The sequence below is a fragment of the Marmota monax genome, unplaced genomic scaffold (genome assembly GCF_021218885.2).
Source record: "Marmota monax isolate L192 unplaced genomic scaffold, Marmota_monax_Labrador192_F-V1.1 WCK01_AAM20220418_F8-fsc00007, whole genome shotgun sequence".
Lineage (NCBI taxonomy): Eukaryota > Metazoa > Chordata > Mammalia > Rodentia > Sciuridae > Marmota > Marmota monax.
Window position 1 is genome coordinate 27,899,606 of NW_026692781.1, and position 18,761 is coordinate 27,918,366.

At 38.1% G+C, this 18,761-nt stretch overlaps 1 protein-coding gene and 1 long non-coding RNA gene across 4 annotated transcripts in view; one reads left to right on the top strand and one right to left on the bottom strand.

The window, feature by feature from the left end:
- Slc39a10 (solute carrier family 39 member 10) overlaps nucleotides 1-18,761 on the top strand; it is a 141,871-nt gene that overhangs the window by 59,834 nt on the left and 63,276 nt on the right. The window contains exon 1 of one of the 3 annotated variants that reach the window (XM_046447273.2): nucleotides 10,421-10,704. The exons of the other annotated variants lie outside the window; for them this stretch is intronic. The gene's annotated coding sequence lies outside the window, so the exon portion shown is untranslated. Of the gene's footprint in view, nucleotides 1-10,420; nucleotides 10,705-18,761 lie in introns of those variants that run through there. 3 annotated transcript variants of the gene reach the window in all.
- On the bottom strand, nucleotides 765-10,797 carry LOC131424281 (uncharacterized). The gene is made up of 4 exons (XR_009227047.1): nucleotides 10,193-10,797; nucleotides 7,492-7,612; nucleotides 1,458-1,516; nucleotides 765-1,349 (listed from the first exon to the last, which is right to left on the bottom strand). It is a non-coding gene; the product is annotated as an uncharacterized LOC131424281 (long non-coding RNA).

The following is an 18,761-nucleotide window of genomic DNA, read 5'->3' on the forward strand; positions in this document are numbered from 1 at the left end:
AAATAGGTAATTTTTCTCACAGTGAATATCTTCCAGTGGTAAAGTCACTTAAAAATATTTAGAAGACAAAATTTCTGTTCATTTTGTTCTCTGATCATTTCCTCAGTTAATAAATGGTGAAGTTATTCTGCTGGGGGCAAAAGAAATGAGAGTGAGTTGGGTGTCTTGTTGGATAGGATGTTGACAGGTGAAGGCTAAACAGAAAATATTAATTCATAATTCATCCTGAAAATACTATTATCGGCCATGTTTCATGCTTTGGGTCCAGGGAAGCCATTCTCAGCAGCCATGGCAGTAGTATTTACTGTACCTACTTTATACCAAGCAGTGGACTGGAGGCTGAAGGGATACTACTGGCACAACCCTGCTATCAAGGACTCAGTGATTATAGGAATTCTTGGTACAGGGAATGGGATAGACTAGCAAACACAAGTACAGTGCAAATGATGTGCTGTGGGGGAAGTCTAGGTGCCAGTGCAGAGCAAGACTCGTATCCTAGGGCTGGTCTGCAAAGAGAAAGGACAGGGAAGCTCAGAGTGATAGCTAAATGAAATCTTGAAGGACAGGTAGGAGAGGAAGGAAAGGGAAAGGGTGCAGAAGAAAGGAGGCACCTTAATTAAGTAAGGAAATGCATGACATTTGAAGAAACATAACAAGTCACTCAATATAGTTGGGTTATAGAGTTGCAACAGTAAAACAATGTAAACAATGAATGCAGTTTAAACATCTTTAGTAGTTATTTCAAGAAAGTATTAAGAATTCAGTGAAATTTTAATATTTTTATTTAGCCCAATATATTTAAAATCATATAATCTCAGCATATAATCAGTATGAAAAATTATTACTGATGTTTTTATAATTTTGCACTAGATTCTAGGAATCCATTGTGTGTTTTACATTTAAATCACCATCTCAATTTAGACTCTCCACTCTTCAAGTGTTAAACAACCACTTGTGACTTGTGGCTGCCATATTTTGGAAAGCATAATTCTAGAGTAATGAGATGTAAATTCACAGAGATAATATGGAATCAGATTAGATCAAACACTGTTTGTCAGGTAAATTATTTAACCCACGGGCTGTGGGAAGCTTTGGAAGTTTTATACATGACAGTAACTCAACAAGTTACTGATGGCTCTGACTTTCATTGTGGAGAGTGGATTGGACGTGAGCTTCATCAGGATCCAACTAGTTCTGCCAATAAATGATCATAACTTTAGGGGAGTGACAAGGGTGTGGTGAGATTTAAGAGTCACCAGTTCACACATGTGTAGTCCTGGCTGAGACAGGAGGATCCACTGAGCCCAGGAGTTCCAGGCCAGCCTAGGCAAAACAGCAAGACTCTGTCTCTAAAATTAAAAAGAGAGAGAGAGAGAGGGAGAGGGAGAGAAATAATTAATACAGCATAAGGAGAAATAACCTTACAGGCATTGATAGAATAAGATAAGAATGACTACCTTTCTTCTGCTCCTCTTCCTTGATGCTCCCAGGAAATATAATAAGACAATTTTGAGAACTGGGGAAAACAAGAGAAGGGTGGGAAGATGGAGAGACAATGTGATTAGTTTGGTGCATCTTAAATTGCGAGTTGCTTAGGAGACATTCAAGTGTAATGTTCATATCACAGATGTTACCTGCATAGAGATAGAAACTGAAAACATGAGATTTGCTATAGTTTCAATGTGGTTTATGCCCAAACCAAAGGTGTTAATAGTTTGTATGATGATGTTAAGAGGTGGAAGCCAGGCCTGAGGCACATGCCAATAATCCCAGCTACTTGGGAGGCTGAGGCAGGATGATCCATCTAAGTTTAAGCAACTAAGTCAGACCTTGTATCAAAATAAAGGGCTGAGGACGTAGCTTAGAGGCAAAATTATTTGCCTCACATGCACCAGGCCCTGGATTTGATCCCCAGTACTGCCAAAAATAAAATGTTTTTAAAATGCGATAGGACCTTTAAGAGGTTGGTCTACTAGTGGGTCTTTAGGTCTTTAAAGCATTAAGGTAGTTTTCATGAGACTCTGATTAGTTCTTGTGGGAGTGTTGTTATGAAAGAGCAAGACTGGCCCTGGGCCCCTCCTTGTTCTCTCTACCTCTCCAGTTCACCATGTGATCTCTTGTGTGTGCATGTGCTCTTGTCTTGATGCCATTTGTCACAGAGTAAACCAGCAAATGCAGCCCTCACCAGAGAACAAGTCAATGGGGCTGCCTGACCTTGAACTTTCAGCTTCAAACTGTGAGCTAAATAAACCTCCTTTCTTTAAAAGTTATCCAACCTCAAATATTTTGTTAGGCAATAGAAAATGGACTAATATAGGAGTGTATAAAATTTCCAAGGATGAATGTATTGAGTACGTTAGCAGTTGTTGTCCAACTTTTCTTTCCTTTATTTTATTTTTTAATGGTCCTAGAGATCAAGCGCAGGGTCTCAAGCATGCTAGGCTAGCATTCAGCTCTTTTAATCTAAATTTTAAAAAAGAATTACCTGGAAACTGATTTAAAATGCAGATTTTTGTTCCTTACTCCTCATTATGCTGGTTCAGCAAGTCTTGGAGGACAGTGGGAAACTGTACTTTTAATAAGAGCCCCTAGAGAATTTGGTGCAAGTGGTCCTTGAAGCACTCCTTTATAAACACTTGTATAGCATGATAAATAAGAGGAACCAGAAGAGGTTGTCCATGTGTACGGAAGATTGTAGAACAAAAGCTCTCTAAGAAATTAGTCAATGAGGTTTGAAAAACCAGAAGAATGCTATCTGCTATTAAAATGTGTGTGCGTGCGTGTGTGTGTGTGTGTGTGTGTGTATATGCTCACGCGCGCGCATGCGCGCGCACGCTTTACAAGATTTTTATGTAAAAGACAGCAAGGATGGAGGTGGGAGATATAAGTAGGTGTCTTACTTGGTGGGACAATCAGCATGGCAGAAGGAGACATCACCCTTTGACTACTGCCCAAGGTGTCTATCCTGGGCATGTTTTCTCAGCCCACCATCAACCACATCAAATTCCCTGAGGAGCTGAGGGAAGAAGTAGTTAACTGCCTGAAATGTAGCAGAGAAATCAAATACAATACCAGTTGAAAGCCACAGTTGGCTTTAGTAACTTAGGCTTATGGTAGCAATTTGTGTGACTGAGTAGGGATGGAAGCCCAACTTCAACAGGTGAGTTGCAAAGGGGATCAAGTAAGTGTGTAGACAATTCTTTTGAAGGATCTATGATTATGACAAGGAGGAAAGAGAAGGTTGAGCCTTATAGGGATGTTCACTTAGGAAATGCTTAGGGATGAATGCCCTCTGAGTCTGCCCACGCGATTTCATTTCTATTATGTGGGTTGATTCAATAATGTGAAACCATACTCTCATAGAATATAGTTATTAAATAATGTTATTCTATCCTTTGGAACCAGTCAAATGACGTTTAGTTATACTATCACCTCTTATACTAATTACTGGAATGGATAAACTATTGTGCAGAATAACAGTAGCTGATTACTGATGATTTGAAAGAAATGCCAAGCTGGGCCAAAGTACGGTAGGTTGGAGTTTAATGAAAGCAATAAGAAAGCAGAAAAATTCTGAAACTTTGAATTTCTCAGCCACCTCTTCTCCCTCCATCTCCTGCTTTTAGGGACCTGCGTGTTTAAATTGGTCATTTAATTTCACTCCAACCTTTATTCCCCTTTGCCAGTTTCCAGGGATTAGGACGTGGGCATCTCTGGGAGGGGAAGAGGTCATTAGTCTGTCTACCACACTAATCCTATTCTTCAGTTCCCTTCTTGCCTGTGATCATGCCACCTGCCTGCTTAAAATTCTTCAGAGGCTCTTACTGCCCTCGGGGTAGCATTCAGACTTCTTAAGATGGTACACAAAGGCCCTGTTTACCAGTCCTGTCTCATCTCTCTCAATCTCTGACACCAAAACCACACAGGACTGGTGTTGTTTCAGTTTCCTAAACTAAAAACCAAGCTTTCACCGATGTCATTTATCTGTGTGGGGAAACCCCACCCCACACCCCTTTACCTGTCTCTCCTACTCATCCTTAAAACAGAAGCCAGATGTTACTTCCTTTAGGAAGCCTACTGCTATAGACACCCATACCTATCTCTAACATAGCACTTGGCACTCTATAATTACCTCCTTAATAACCTTCCCCCCTGGATTATTTAAGAGCAATAATCTCATTTTGTTCACAGGCATCTTAACTACTTTACATATTGGCTTGCATATAGCAGAAGCACAAACTTTTGCTTGAAGATATGTCCTTGCCCTCCCTTTATACTTATCTATTTTTTCAAGGTAGACTGGCAGAGAATATAGAGTCATATGAATCTGAGGATAGAAATGTTCTTTCATTTTCTAAATGAATTTCACTTTAAATCTGCTAGAATATATTTTCCTGCACCCAATCTATTCTTCATTGATTTGCATATTTGCCCTTTATATTTACATTACTAGAATTGAAGTCATGAACATGCACCTGATTCTGCTTAATTTTTAATATAACTTTACTAATATAAACACATACTTGAACAACTGGATCAAAACACTGTGAAAGGGGGAACCTTTCAACTGGATGTATAACCAGATTGGCTAACTAAAATATTAGAATAAATATCACCCTTAGAATTGATTTAAGTTCAACAGGCTGAAAGGGAAAGTGCAAAAAAAAAAAAAAAATGTTCACAGTATAAGTATCTTGATTTTTTTTTCTTTCATTTAATATTACATTTAAAATTCCCATTGACCTGTTGACCTGGCATTTACAGACTGGGAAGCTACCAGTTTAGGGTTCCTTTAATTTTCTCTTCTTTTTTTAAAATTACCAACTTTGTCAGACAAAGTAGTACAGTTGTTCCTCAGATACTGAAGTATACACGGAAGCAAGCATATAAAGCAGGGTTTATTTAAAAAGGGATATGGGATGGTCAAAAATTGGGAATCAGGTAGTCCAGAGGGGCCAAGGTAGAGTGATCCCTGCTGGAAGGGGGTGTAATTAACAACTCCCTGTAGGGAGGGAAAATTCCTGGGAGGCGTTACCTTAACAATAGGTTGGAGCTGGGGCAGGTTGTCTAAGGGTGGAGGAAGGGCTCTGAAGGAATTAACATTTCAATTCCTCCATTCTCAGGATGGACTCTTGCCTATCTGCCTAATTCTGGCTTCACAGTTATCCTAAAAAAAAAAAAAATAGGGTGCTGCATACAGCCTCAACAGATGGGGCCTAAGAGAACAGGTTCAGGAGCCAGGCTGCCTGGGCTGGGGTCCTGGCTCTGCCATATGCTATGTGGTTACCTCAGTATTTTTATAAATAGACCTAATGATAGTCACTGCATAGCATTGTTATAAGAATAAAGTGAATTATTATATTAAAGCATTTAATAGGGCCTGACATTTTAAATGATACAATTTCATGTGTGTAGGGTGGGAAGACTGACTATGAAACATAACTGCTTAGAGAAGGCAACTGTCATAATTAGGATGAAACTTGGATATAGTGAAATCATTGGAGGCTGCAGGTGAGATCATTTATGAGAAAGAAAGCCAGCCAAGCCTGGTGGGTCTTGGACTGTTAGGCACTGCCAGAAGCCTTATTCCCCATAAACATAAGGAAGTTCCTAAAACTTCTATAAAAACACATGCTATTAAGAAGTGGTTGATGAGATTTGTGAAGATTGGAAAAAGTGGCTTATTTTATTAAGAATAAAGAGTTTTACTTAGAAATAGTAGAAGAAAAATTCAGAAATCTCTACAAATCACCCTTGTTTTGACAATTTATTTATTGCCTTCCCTAATATTTAGAGTTCCGCTGGATTCTTGCTGTGAAATTTTTTTAATAAACAAAGGTAAGCAATATTTGCTAAGAAAAAACAAGTATGTCTTGATTTTAAAAGATATTCTTGATTGTTTTCATAAATGTCAGTTGTGAAATGGGTCTCCTTATTAATTATCTTAGAAGCCCCAGGCAAGATTTGAAATTTATTATCATGTAATGAGAGTTTTAAAATGAAGTTTAAAAATAGATTTATTAATTTCAACAAGTTTAACAAACCATTTTAAAAAATAAATTTACATGGTCACTTATTACTAATTCATTCCCATGTTGACAATTTTCCTTAAATTGAAGTGTAACCATCTTAAATACTTTTCAAATTTGTAATATTAATGTAGCTATTTTCATTCCACTATTTTCTAATTCTTATGACTAAGAGTTGAGTTTTGGAAGATCGATTTCTGCTGTACTGCTAGAATTCCAAAGGATCTAAAACTGCTGCCTGAAAGCATCTAGGTCCTCATGGTTAATACTAGTGGCTGTCTGTCAAGCCTTCGGTTTTTCTTCATCTTCACATTCTGTGAGTGAACAAGGTTGACCAGAAGAAGCAGGATTGAGAGGCTGGCAATTTGTCTACAGTTTTCCTTCTTTCACTTTGCACCACACTGCCCTTAGGAATCTAGATAACCATATTTTCTTCTTTTAGAATGTCCTCTTCAGAAAAGACTTGGGGCGGGTGGGGGTGGGGTGGGGGTGGGGGTGGGGTGGTGTGTTACTCTCTTAGCAATAAAAACAACAAAGTGGCAGTAACTTTTCTCAAAGTTTCTGGTTTCAAGACCCACAAATGAAGGGCTAAACATGGAATTTCAGGCCTTGGTGAATAGTTAGGTTTGGGCATATAAGTCTTCCTGACACATGTGGACAAATGTGCCTTCTGCCTCTTGGTCTGGCTTTCTGAGTTGTTTTGTGAATGTATCTTCCTCTTTCTCTGGAGCCAGTTCATACTTTTATTTATGAAAAAACTCACCACAGTGAATTAATTGGAGGTTTTTGAGCTTCTCTGTTATTGTCTCTCTCCCAGTAGAGATGCCTCATGTTACAGACCTTTTGTTTGCATTGCTGGCTCAGGAGACTAAGAGGTCTGGCTACTTTAATGCTATCTTCATCCATGAAGATCATAAAAGTTAATTTTTCTTCTCTGGGTGGGAAGTTGCTTAAAGTTTTGTGTTATCATTTCATTTCTCCAATCTATTTTTGTCTTTGCAGATAGCGTCTGCACTAGCCTACCAATTCAGAATGACTTCACTTGACAGGCACATTAGTCAAATTTGTCTCTTACCAGGGTGGATTGGCTTATCTCTTCTAGCATCTCAAAAATGGTGGGCTCTGTGGAAGAGGATGGCCTCAGATATATAAGCCTTGCTCTTTAGAATAGGGCAGAAGGGCAACTGTGTTATTTTAGTGTAACTGCCACAGACCTCTCAAGGTTTGTTTATTACCACCTCCACCTTCACACTCCCCTGCCTTGCTGGGAATTGAATCAGAGCCTCCTACATGCTAGGCAAGAGCTCTACCACTGAGCTAGATCCCCAGCTCCATATATCTTAAGTTTAGGAAGTCTTGAGACTATGCAAAAAACAGTAAGACTGGGGAGTCCTAGTTTCTCAAAGAATCTGAAAAAGACTGCCCTAGGTATCCCACCTCCTCCTCTTGATAATGTCCTTACCTCATTAGATGTTAGACAGTGCCACAGGCCCCAAGGAACAGGAATGGGATGTACCTTTTACATTTCTCTGGCATCAGATCCAGAACTAGAGTTTCAAACTCCAGGCTGAAGTATATGGTATCTGAAAATAAATAGGTAGTTACTAACTTTAAGGTCAACATTTAGAACTTAACAGATTCCTGAAGTCTTCCTTTTCCAGCTCTTTAATACCCATTCTGGTACTTAATCTCCCACTTCGTACCCACACTATATCAGTATTATTTAGTCTTGCTTGTATTCTTGTCTAATGACCTATTAGACATAACCCTGTCTGAGCCAAACTTTTTTTGTCATGTGAAAATTTGATTTAAATTAAAGAAGAATTTACAGAGTTCTTTATTTTTGTTACGAATCTTGATTCATAAAAAGAATAATTGAATTTGAAAGGTCTGATTTCTTAGAATCAGTCATGTTCTTTATAGAATCCATTAAAGATTCTTATCTTCACTGTGGATGAAGACTATTTTTTCTTGTTAGAGGGAAAGCCACGTTTATGACATGGACTTCCTTCAGTTGCAGCTAAAGATCTAAGTATAAGATATGATTCTTAATCTCTACTGTAGCTGGTTCTTTTCTAATCCTTGGAAAGACAAAAAGGATGCTGGATTTATTTTATTAAGACTCCCAAAAAGGTTGGTCACATTTAAGATTTTAGATATGTGAAATAATATTGTGACTGAAACAGTGTGAATAAGCAAACAATGAAAGGTAAGCCATTTACACATAATTCAATATTATCTCTCTCTCTCAGATCCTGGAAATCATTTATACTGTTCTTGTAGTTCAAATGAGCTTCTTTATAAATCATATGAGGTGGCTGGGGAAAAAAAAGTCTTACCCTTTCAAGAAAGTTCTGTGATTCTAATATATTATAAATTCCCAGCAGCAGGTACTTTTGCATAAGCCTGAAAGTTGTTTTGTGAGATTCCTTTTCCTAGTAGGAAAAAGCAGTGCAATAGTTTGTAGCTTAATTACTTATGTTGTCTAATAATTTTGCTGTAAACCCTCCCCAAATCAATAGGCATATATTTAAATGAATATGAATGCTTGGGTAAGTTTATAAAAGCAGTAGGAGACATGGTCTCTATTTTCAAGTAGTTTATATAGTTTTATGCAGATGTAATATTTAAAAGTTAAAACAATTAGTAAAGAATAGCCAACAACAAATTAGAATAGGAGTCACTAAGAAGATCTGGATCCCAAGGCCTCCATCTTAGCAGGTATTATTAGCCTTTTGGTTCCTAAAATGTGGATATCTGTGGAGCCTTGAGAGGAAGGGTTGGGATACTGGTGTAGAGCATAGGGAAATCTTATTCTGAGCTGTAGCTGCTTCAGTTTTCAGTATTTGTTGTAGTATTTGTTGCAGTTGTCAGTATTTGGTCAAGGACTCAGCTGTATCTGTATGTACCAGCTGAACATTAGCTTTGTAAGTATTAAAATTAAAAAGCAGAGTAGCTGCCCTAAAATATAAGAAAAGCAAGTGCTCTATCTTGTTTGGAAAAGAAAAAAAGACATGTATATTTTAAGGGTACTTAAATGACTCTTGGAATACTTTAAAAACAATCCTCTCAACTTATCCACAGATCTGAGGATCATGGCCATTGTCTCCCACAGTAAGAGGCAATAGTGAAACTATCAGACTAATATGAGACTAACTCCTTCCTGCATACCTCAGGACTTCTCCCTTTGCCAGCAGGAGTAAGGCCCATGGAGTGGCTTCACAAAACACGAAAAAAAAGATATGAAAGAAGATATGAGATTTTTAATGCTGTGGCAGTAGGTCGGCATTAATTAGGTGCCTAATATATACAGAAAACAAATACACACACAAAAAAGAAACAACCTTCTTCACCAAGTAGCCACACTGGGTAGGTTTGGACCCCAATTTTCCTTTCTCCCTGTTTGTTCTGTAATCTTGGGCAAGTTACTTAACTTCTTGTGCCTCGGTTTCCTGAATAATTCCTACTTGATTGTTTTATGGGGATTAATACACATAAGAAGCACTTTGGAAGTACCCAACACATACTAATGCTTGCAATTATTATTAATCATGGTTATATGCATCCAGCTACATACCAATAAGACAATTCCAGAATTCACAATTAAGTAAATTATGGTTGAATACAGGTAGACTTCAACATGTGCTGGGACAGGAAACAGAGTAATGAAGCAGAGATAAAATATCCAGATCCAACTTTTGAGAAAAATGTGGGTTATTAGTTGCTTAAGATGGGGATGGGAAGCGGTGGAGAGACCATTCAAATGGGAGTTATGGCATAAAAAATGCCAAGAATAAGTGCGATGCAGGCAGCAGCCCTTGCAACTTCTTGGCTGATCAGGAGTTTTTGCTCTTGGGTGTTAAGAAACAGTACATCGATTAAGGAGTAGGAAAGACTATTTTAAAGGTTGCCAAAAGTCTCAAAATGACTCTAAATGAGTGACATGTTCTCAGGACTCAACTTTCCCTTTTAGTCTTCAAAGGCCCACAGTAAGTGCGTTTTAAACGGGCGAAGCAGGGGTAGGGTCAGCTATGAAAAACTCATTGCACTTAGCACTAAGTTCACATTTTTTGCCCTAAGAGACTGAAACAGTTACTTTCACAGAGGAGGAGGAATTAGAGAGATTTTACTTAGATAAGTATCCTAATTTATCAGTCTGACACCTTTTGGCCAAAGTGATTGCTCCAGGATCTTCCATTTCTCATTCGCCTGCCCAAGGCCTCAGGAACCGATCTGTAACACTGGGAGAAAAAGCAAGTGGTGAAGGGCACTCCACGCATGCGTTAGAAGCTGCCCCAACTCCCCCACAGTGTCCTTTCTTGGAACAAAACTAGCGCGGAGCCACGGGGCTCCGCAATTTGCGTAGACTCGAATTTCTATTGCTCTGACCATCCGTGTGGAATCCGCGAGTGGTGCAATTCCCTTACGCAGGCGGCGTTTCCGAAGTGAATGACTGGGTGGTGCGTGTACGCCCGTAGCGTAGCACCCATAGGCAGACGGGGTGCGGCTGCGCAGGGACCTGAGTGGGCCTAGTACGCTGCTAGCGTAGCGCGGCGTCTGACGCTCTGGCTTCCGCGACGCATTTAGCGCAGCCGGCTTTGATGAATACACGATTTGGTGCAGCCGGGGTTTGGTACCGAGCGGAGAGGAGATGCACACGGCACTCGAGTGTGAGGTAACTATAAAACCCCGATTTGTTTACATTCCCTCCCCCAGAACCGGCCCCATGCGCGGCGGAGGCTGCGAGTCCCGGGACGGCGTGGGGGAAAGAAAGGGAGAACAGAACCGGGGTGTCGGGGCTGGGTCCCTCGGGGATCTGGGAGCTGGGGCTCCCGCAGCGGCTGCAGTCGGCGGCGAAGGCGAGCTGGAGCAGAGCGCGCGGTGGGCAGCGCATGGGGCGCCACGGCTCCTCGTGTGCGCTCTGGGCTGCTGCGGGCCGCGGGGTCGGCGGCCGGGAAGCGTCCGCCCCGCGTGCTGGACCGGAGTCCTTCTCGGCCTCCTGTGGAGGCTGGGGTAGCCGCGCGGCCCGCGCCGCGGCGGAGGAGTGACCGCTGGGCGGGCGGCGGCGGTTAGGGGGCTGCGCGCGGGCTTCCTAGGGCCGCGGTGGCGTCGCCAGCGGAGAAGGGGACCCTGTGGCCCGAGGGTGGGAGTATCTGCAGGTTGTCTTAGGGGGACTGGGCGACGAACGCCCCCGATTCTTTCTCTGCAATCCTTCCTTCTGGTCCGAAAAGGGCTGGGCAAGGGGACCCCGGGATGGAGCGTCCGCGCCACTCTTCCGGCATCAGGGGACTAACGGACGGCGGCGTCTGAGCTTCTACTGCGGGGGCCTCGTGGGGGCTTGTTTTCTCCCCGACCAACTGAAAAACCTAGGCGGGGCGCGGGGGAGTGAAGATTTCAGCCTGTTGGGGTCCTGGGAGCTGAGCACTCGGGTGGGGCTAGGCCGTGGCGGGTGCGGAGGTGGCCTGGCGGCCGGGGCTTTGTTCCTGAAAACCCTTAAGTGGAGGGCGATGTGGGGCGCGGTTGGGGGAAACTTGAGGGGGCTCTGCTCTTCCAGCTAGGAACCTGCCAAACTCCTAGCCTCTCCCATGGGATCTTCAGAATGCCCCAGCTAAGAAGGGGGCTTTCTGAGGGCTCCGGCGACGTGACGTTGAAGGTCTTCCTGTGTCTTCTGTAAAGAAACGTTCACGTGGGAGCCTGTCCTCGTGGGCTGCCTTTAAGGAGCCGGCACGTGGAAGAAAGAGCCCAGTAGGACCCGCTGCCCTCAGTTGCAAGGGGTCCTTCACTCAAGTACCTGTTATAAGTGATGAAGAGTGACACAAAACAAGTTTAAAAGAAAAAAAAGTGAACCTATTATTTATTTTATTTGTCTTTTTCACTGTTGCATTCCAGTTCACCTTGCAACTGAGTCATCCCTGGAGCAAAAGTAGCATGTGGCAGGTTTATGTTCTGTTTTCATTTTGGATGTGTATCTAAATTGTATATGGTTAAAAAAAAAATAGCAAATAATACATTGGAAAAGCTGGAGCCTTAAGTTAATGGTAGTAATGAAATTGAAAGACTTGACTCCTGTGTACTGTTTTATATTAGGACTCCCTGTGTACAAATTGAGGACCCCACTGTGAGTCAGTCATTTTTTTCTGGTCCTTGGGAATCCGTGCCTGACGACGCACATCCTACGTGCACTGAACATTCCACTAGGGAGAGAAACGAACGATATAAATTGTGGGAGATAAATCCTGTAAAGAAAATAAAACCACGTGTTGACAGGCATTTTTAACATTCTTGTGTAGTGAAACTCAGACTAATGTGTTTTGTGTTTTGTTTTATTTTTGTGATACTAAATATTTTTGACCCCAGGGCTTGGTTCGTGTTAGGCCAGTGCTCTGCCACTGAGCAACATCCCCAGCTCAAGACTAATGGTTTTTAAATGTAATAAAATACGAAGGGTTACAACAAAAACCAATTGCATAGAAATAGTTATTGAGTTGTTAAATATTTATGATGAAGTAATTCATGTTTTAGTAAATAAATACCAACAGAAGTGGCTGATCTAATGACTAATTTGAAACTAATGGAGAACTGTAAATGATTTTTTAAAGAATGATTTTTTTTTTCCTGGATATTTCCTTTTGCTATAATTTTGCCTTCTACATGAATACTAAAGGAATGACTACATTTCAGTGATTATATTTACCCTACCCCATTTCACAAACCTGCATTCTGCCAGTGGACTCTTTGTTTAGAATCCCTGTGCAAGGATGACTTTGGTACTACGTTTTTCAAAAATGGTTAGGGAAGAGCTCTTCTGATGTGACATCAGAAATATATTGCACAATAAGCTGTGCAGGTCTAGTATCCCTTATCCAAAATGCTTGGGACCAAAAAATCTATTTAAAAAAATATTTGCACATACATAATATCTTGGGGTGGGACTCAAACCTAAACAAAATAATTTATATTTCATATGGGCCTTACACACAGCCCAAATAATTTTATATGTTTTTCTTGTATTTGCTTTTTGACTGGGACCTGTTAAACAAGAGGTGATTTGTGAATACATTGTGCCATATTAATGCTAAAAATATTCTGGATTTTCATTTTGGGGATGGTCAACCTATTTTAGGTTTTCCTGTTACCAGTTTATATTCCACTAACAGCTTCAAAGCTGACATAAATTTTCCTCATCTAAATTTTTTTTTTTTTTAGTTAAATCTTTATTTTACTTATTTACATGTGGTGCTGAGAATTGAACACCAGTGCCTCAGACATACCAGGCAGGTGCTCTACTGCTGAGCCATAGCCCAGCCCCAAATTTTCCTCATTTTTGAGCACCTGATTTGAAGTACTTTGAGGAGGCTTTGAGTTTCCTCTATGGGTACTGCTCTAGGGTTTTTTTTTTTTTTTTCCTTAGATGCTTTATGGAGAAGGTAGGATATGAATATTATAGCAATAGAAATTATTCAGCAGCTGGTATGATCATTTGCTTTTTTGTTGTTTTTTAAATAGTACTGTGCTTAGAACCCAGGGGTGCTCTGTCATTGAGTTACATCCTCTTTTTTAAATTTTGATATAGGTTCTTACTAAGTTTCCCATGCTTCCTTGCTTTTCAGTCTTCAGCCTCCCTAGTAGCTGGGGTTACAGATGTGCAACACCATACTGGTAGATCATTTGTGCTTTTTTTTTTTTTTTAAATTGGCACCAGCGATTGAACCCAGGGACGTTTCACCACTAAGCCGCATCCCAAGCCCTTTTTATTTTTTATTTTAAGACAGAATTGCTTAGGACCTTGCTAAATTGCTGATGCTGGGTTTGAACTTGAGATTCTCCTGCCTCAGCCTCCTAAGTTACTGGTATACACAGGTGTAATACCGCCTGGCTCACATTTGCTTTTAATTAAAAAAAATTTTACTTTATTCTCCCAAGTAATTGGAACAAATTTAGGGCTTTGGAGTGAGATTAAAAGTTCACAACTTGGGTCTGCTGTTAACTTGTTTGGTTTACCTTGAGTCAGTTCCCTTAATCTTATTTGTAAACTTCTAACTACTGTAAAATTTACTATGAGTTTTTTTGTGACTGTTAAATGATAAGATGATCCAAAATGCTATAAGCACTTAATTCATTTTACCTTTTCTACACAAGTGTTTCCCTATGATGATCTGTAGTTGTTGAAGGACTCCTTTCTCTTTTTCTTTTACCTTCATATGTGATAACCACCCCTCAAAATGAGATTTGATAGTTTCTTAGTGGGCCTTTGCGAGGATACAGTTATCCATCCTATTTTTTTGTCCTGTTAACTCATATGTAAGAACCATAGGATTTTTCCTCCCTTGTTTCTATTCTATAATTTCATGTGTACATTTCATATCCCCTGCCAAACTAAATTCCTTAAGCTGGGGGAGGCATACTCTAAAGCTTATAGTCACATAGTATTCATTACACATTCATTGTATGTGCAAATTGTCAAACCCTTTAATCAAGTTCAAAATGTTAATTGAAACAATTTAAATTTAGCATTAACCTAAGGGAGAAACTTTGGATTAAAATGTCAGCCTTATGTATATAGTGCTTCCCTCAAGAATGGAAATGCCATGAGTTTTGTTTTATATCAGAGGGACATTATCACTGGTGCATTTTAAACTGTGATTCACACGTTGGATGTAAAAGAAACTAAACAGAAAATGAAAGAGAAAAGTAGGCAGTCAAAACAAGTTTCTTGCATTATAACAAGTTTAATAATCTTAGGCCATATTCATTATAGTTTAATATTTTAAAAAATACACTTTAGGCAGAGAAGATGTAATTCAGTGGTGGAACTCTTATCATCTCATCACAACAAAAAAGAAAGGGAAAGAAAAAAAGTTTACATGTCCAGACTGCCAGAGTAAACCTCATGCAGTTTTATGCTGCCCCCTAGTGTTTGTTTCTCCTTAAAGTTTTCTTGAACACAATTTACAATTTCACTTACACATGTTCCCAAAATGAGATACCCTTTAAGATACCAATTACGTTTAGTATCTCATATCTAAGCTAGCTTTGGGCTTTCTTCAGCTGATTAGTATTGCTAGTAAAATGGACATAACCTTTTAAAATTGGTTAATTTTGATTACTTTTAGCCTTCTGTTTTCCGACTAGGGAACAAATTGGGTGTGGAGGTGGAACTATATAACATCACCAAATGACCTTGCAATAGTATATGTGTTTTTTTCCCAAACAGGAAGAAAGTAATGTTCATCTTTGACGTTAGCTTTGTATATGATTGATAGCAATTTTATTCATTTAATCTGGGCTGCTGCTTGTCTTGGAAATATAAAAATCTACTTTCTGGCTTACTTTAGTCCCATATATAACCTTGAATTGTTTTGACTGTACTGATAATAAAGTTTGAAAATGCCAAATTCACATCGTGAGCTTTCTAAAAATTTATTTTGAACTATGATTTATGTAGAATGATTTTTGAAAAAAAAATAGGATTTCCTATAGTCATTTATGTAAACTCAGATTATAGGTTTTAGATTATACCAGTTACCTGTATTCCAAACTATTTTTTTTCCTTTTCATCCTCTAAGTTCTGCAGGTTGGCTACACAATGACTTGTAGATTTTTCTAAACTAAATATATTTTCAAACAATAAAAATATTGGAATATTCAAAAGTATGGTTCATCAGATACGAAACAATTTACAACTGAAATGAAAAGTTTTAGATAACAGCATTACTGAAATTATTTCAGGTCAACTACTTAGGTTGTCATATCAGTATTCCGAAATATAAAATCAATAACCTATTAAAATTGTAATATCACATTAACAGTGTGAAATGTTATTTTCTTATTATCAGAACATAAGGATTTTAGATTGGATATTTAATAGATTTTTAATGTTCAAAGATGTTAGACTAGGATGTTAGTGATAGTGACAGGTTTGTGCAAGTAAAAGGATAAAATCTTGTGTAAGTAGTGTTTAAATGACTTTCACAATCTAAAAGTTAAGGGTAGATGATTTTATAATTACCTAATTTTATAATTTTGTAATTACTCATTTTTTAAAGATATTTTTGCTGCTGAAAAAGAGGCATGTATTAGATAATATGAGTCTCTGTATTAACATTTCTAACAAGCATAATTTTATCCTTAAACTGTACCTACTTTGGAGTGACACCCATCTCATTCAGAAAAGGCTTTTAGGGATGAGAAATTTTTTTAGTTTTAAAGTATTAGCTTCTCCTACAGTTAGTTGTTTGCTGAACTAGTTTTTTGTTTGTTTTTTAAGTGTATAGATAAACCAATGGTCAGCAAACTATGCCCCTTTATCTCTTTGTAAATTGTTATGGGAACATAGCTTCCTCATTCATTTGTGTATTATCCATGACTACTTTTGTGCTATAATTGTCAGACTTGAGTAAGTTGTGATAGAGACTTTAGGACTACAAACCTTTTAGTTTTAATACCTGACCCTTTCAAGTCATCCAACTCTTGTATCCTGTGTGTGTGGGTGGGTGGGTATTGGGGATCATACTACCTAAGAGTGTTCTTTCTCTGAACTGTGTTCTCAACCTTTTTTGATTTTATTTTGAAACAGGATCACACTAAATTGCCCAGCCTGGCTCCTTGGAACTAAATCTTAATTTTCTGCCTTATTACACATGTTGCTTTTATTTTAAATAGTTACATTGTTTTGGAAACTATATGAGTACAATACTTGAGTAACAGTGTTTAGTCAAATGATAGGTGATAATGTAAGCTCTCAGGTGTTCTTAATCTAAATAACACAGAAACTTTTCATCTCTTCCCCCTTTCCATTTTTCCTCTACTGGAGAAATAGACCTTTTTTGTGTATGGAGTTGGGAAAGGACCGTAAAACCCTGGGTCTTCAACCTCTGTCACTGTTTCCTACTACTACTTATGAAACATGTTAGTTTATCTTCTCTAATTGAAAAGTTGGTTGTGTCTTGTAACTTATTCACAACAAAGAATGTATCATATTTATTTTTATGTCTTCTCTCTGCCTGTCTTCTTTTTCCTTTCCCTTCCTCCTTTTTCTCCTTTTACTTCAAAAAGCAATATATAATTGTGTACTAACAGGCCTGTGAACAAACAGTTTGGTATACTACTTTTTTGTACACTGTATTGAAGATGAATCATTATGTTATTTTGTTTACGTATAGTCAGTATACTTCGCATTATATTACAGAGAAACATAAACCTCTTGATTGGTTTGTATACCTTGAAAATTTGGTTTGTATACCTTGTCTATATAAATGGAATAATATATGATTTGTTGTTATTTCACTATGAAATGAGATAAGTAAAACAACATAATTTAGGAAAATATATCTAATTATAAGATAGTATTGTAGCATTATATATAAAACTACATGTAACAACAATGACTTTAACGTGAGAAGTATATATGTTATAAAGCAGTGAGGTCAGGTTTTCTCTTCTCATGGGCCCCTTTTTGGTGGAGAATATCACTTGACTTCATAACTTTTTAATGTTCGGGATAGACCTTTTCATTCTCTTAAGAATTTGATTTTAAATTAAGATATTCTACTATTCTCAAGTAAAGTAATTCATAAAGTGAATATAAAACAAATGTAAATATAAACTTTATTTTTAAGAAACTGATCATACCAATGTACAAAAATTGAAGAAGGAAATCAGAAATTTAGGCTAAAAATGAATCACTGAAAAAGGCTTTTAAGAAAAAAAGTTTTGTTAAATCACTGTAAATATAATTTTATGTAACATCATTTATAAAACAACTGCTAGGACTTTTCCTATGAAGATTAAAAAATTTTTTTTTTTTAGTTGTAGTTGAACATAATACCTTTATTTTATTTATTTGTTTTTATTTGGTGCTGAGGATTGAACCCAGCGCCTCGCACATGCTAGGCGAGCACTCTACCGCTGAGCCACAACCCCAGCCCCTCCTATGAAGATTTTTGTCTAAAAACAAGTACTTGAAAGTATTTTTGAGGCTAAGACATAAAGTTTTTTGGTTAACCATAAGTATGTATAAGTGTCAGGTGTTAGCAATGGAAGTTTTCTTTTTTCCCCCCGAAAAGGAAAAGTCAGAGGTCTTAATTCTTTAAGGGGTCATGTTATTTTTAATTGCATTTTTTTTTAAAAGACTATATATTAAATCTGTGGGGGGAAGAGCCTTTTAAATTTAGAAATAGTTTCATTTTATTGACATGAAAGCACCTGTAATGTCAGGGAAAACATTGTAATCAAACTAAAAATCAAACTGAAAAATGCACAAAATATGACCAAGTTATGTTATAAAAATTCATATATTTCTAACAATATTGGAGCATCAGGAATAATTTTATAAACACAAAATAAGGCAAGATTTTTTACTAATTCCAAAATTAACAATACTGAGTGTTAATGAGAGTACTATGATCATACAGCTGGTGGCAGTATAACCAAGTTTAATTTCTGTAGAAAACAATTTGGAATACTTTCCAGGTACATGGCAAGACCTAAAAAGTGTTAAAATTTTTTTAAACTTTCTCACATTTTGTAATTAACTGTAAGGAAATTACTAAAAATTACCTAAGTTGGAATTGCAGTGTTTGCATATTGTGATTAAACTCCACCAATAAATGTATTTGAAAATCTTGAACTGTATGTGATTTTCTTCCACTTGTGATGTGATTTTTATTAGTTTATCAGCTAAAATTTTTTAAGATATTTGATTGTTTTTAGCCCTTTGTTTTTCAGCCAAAT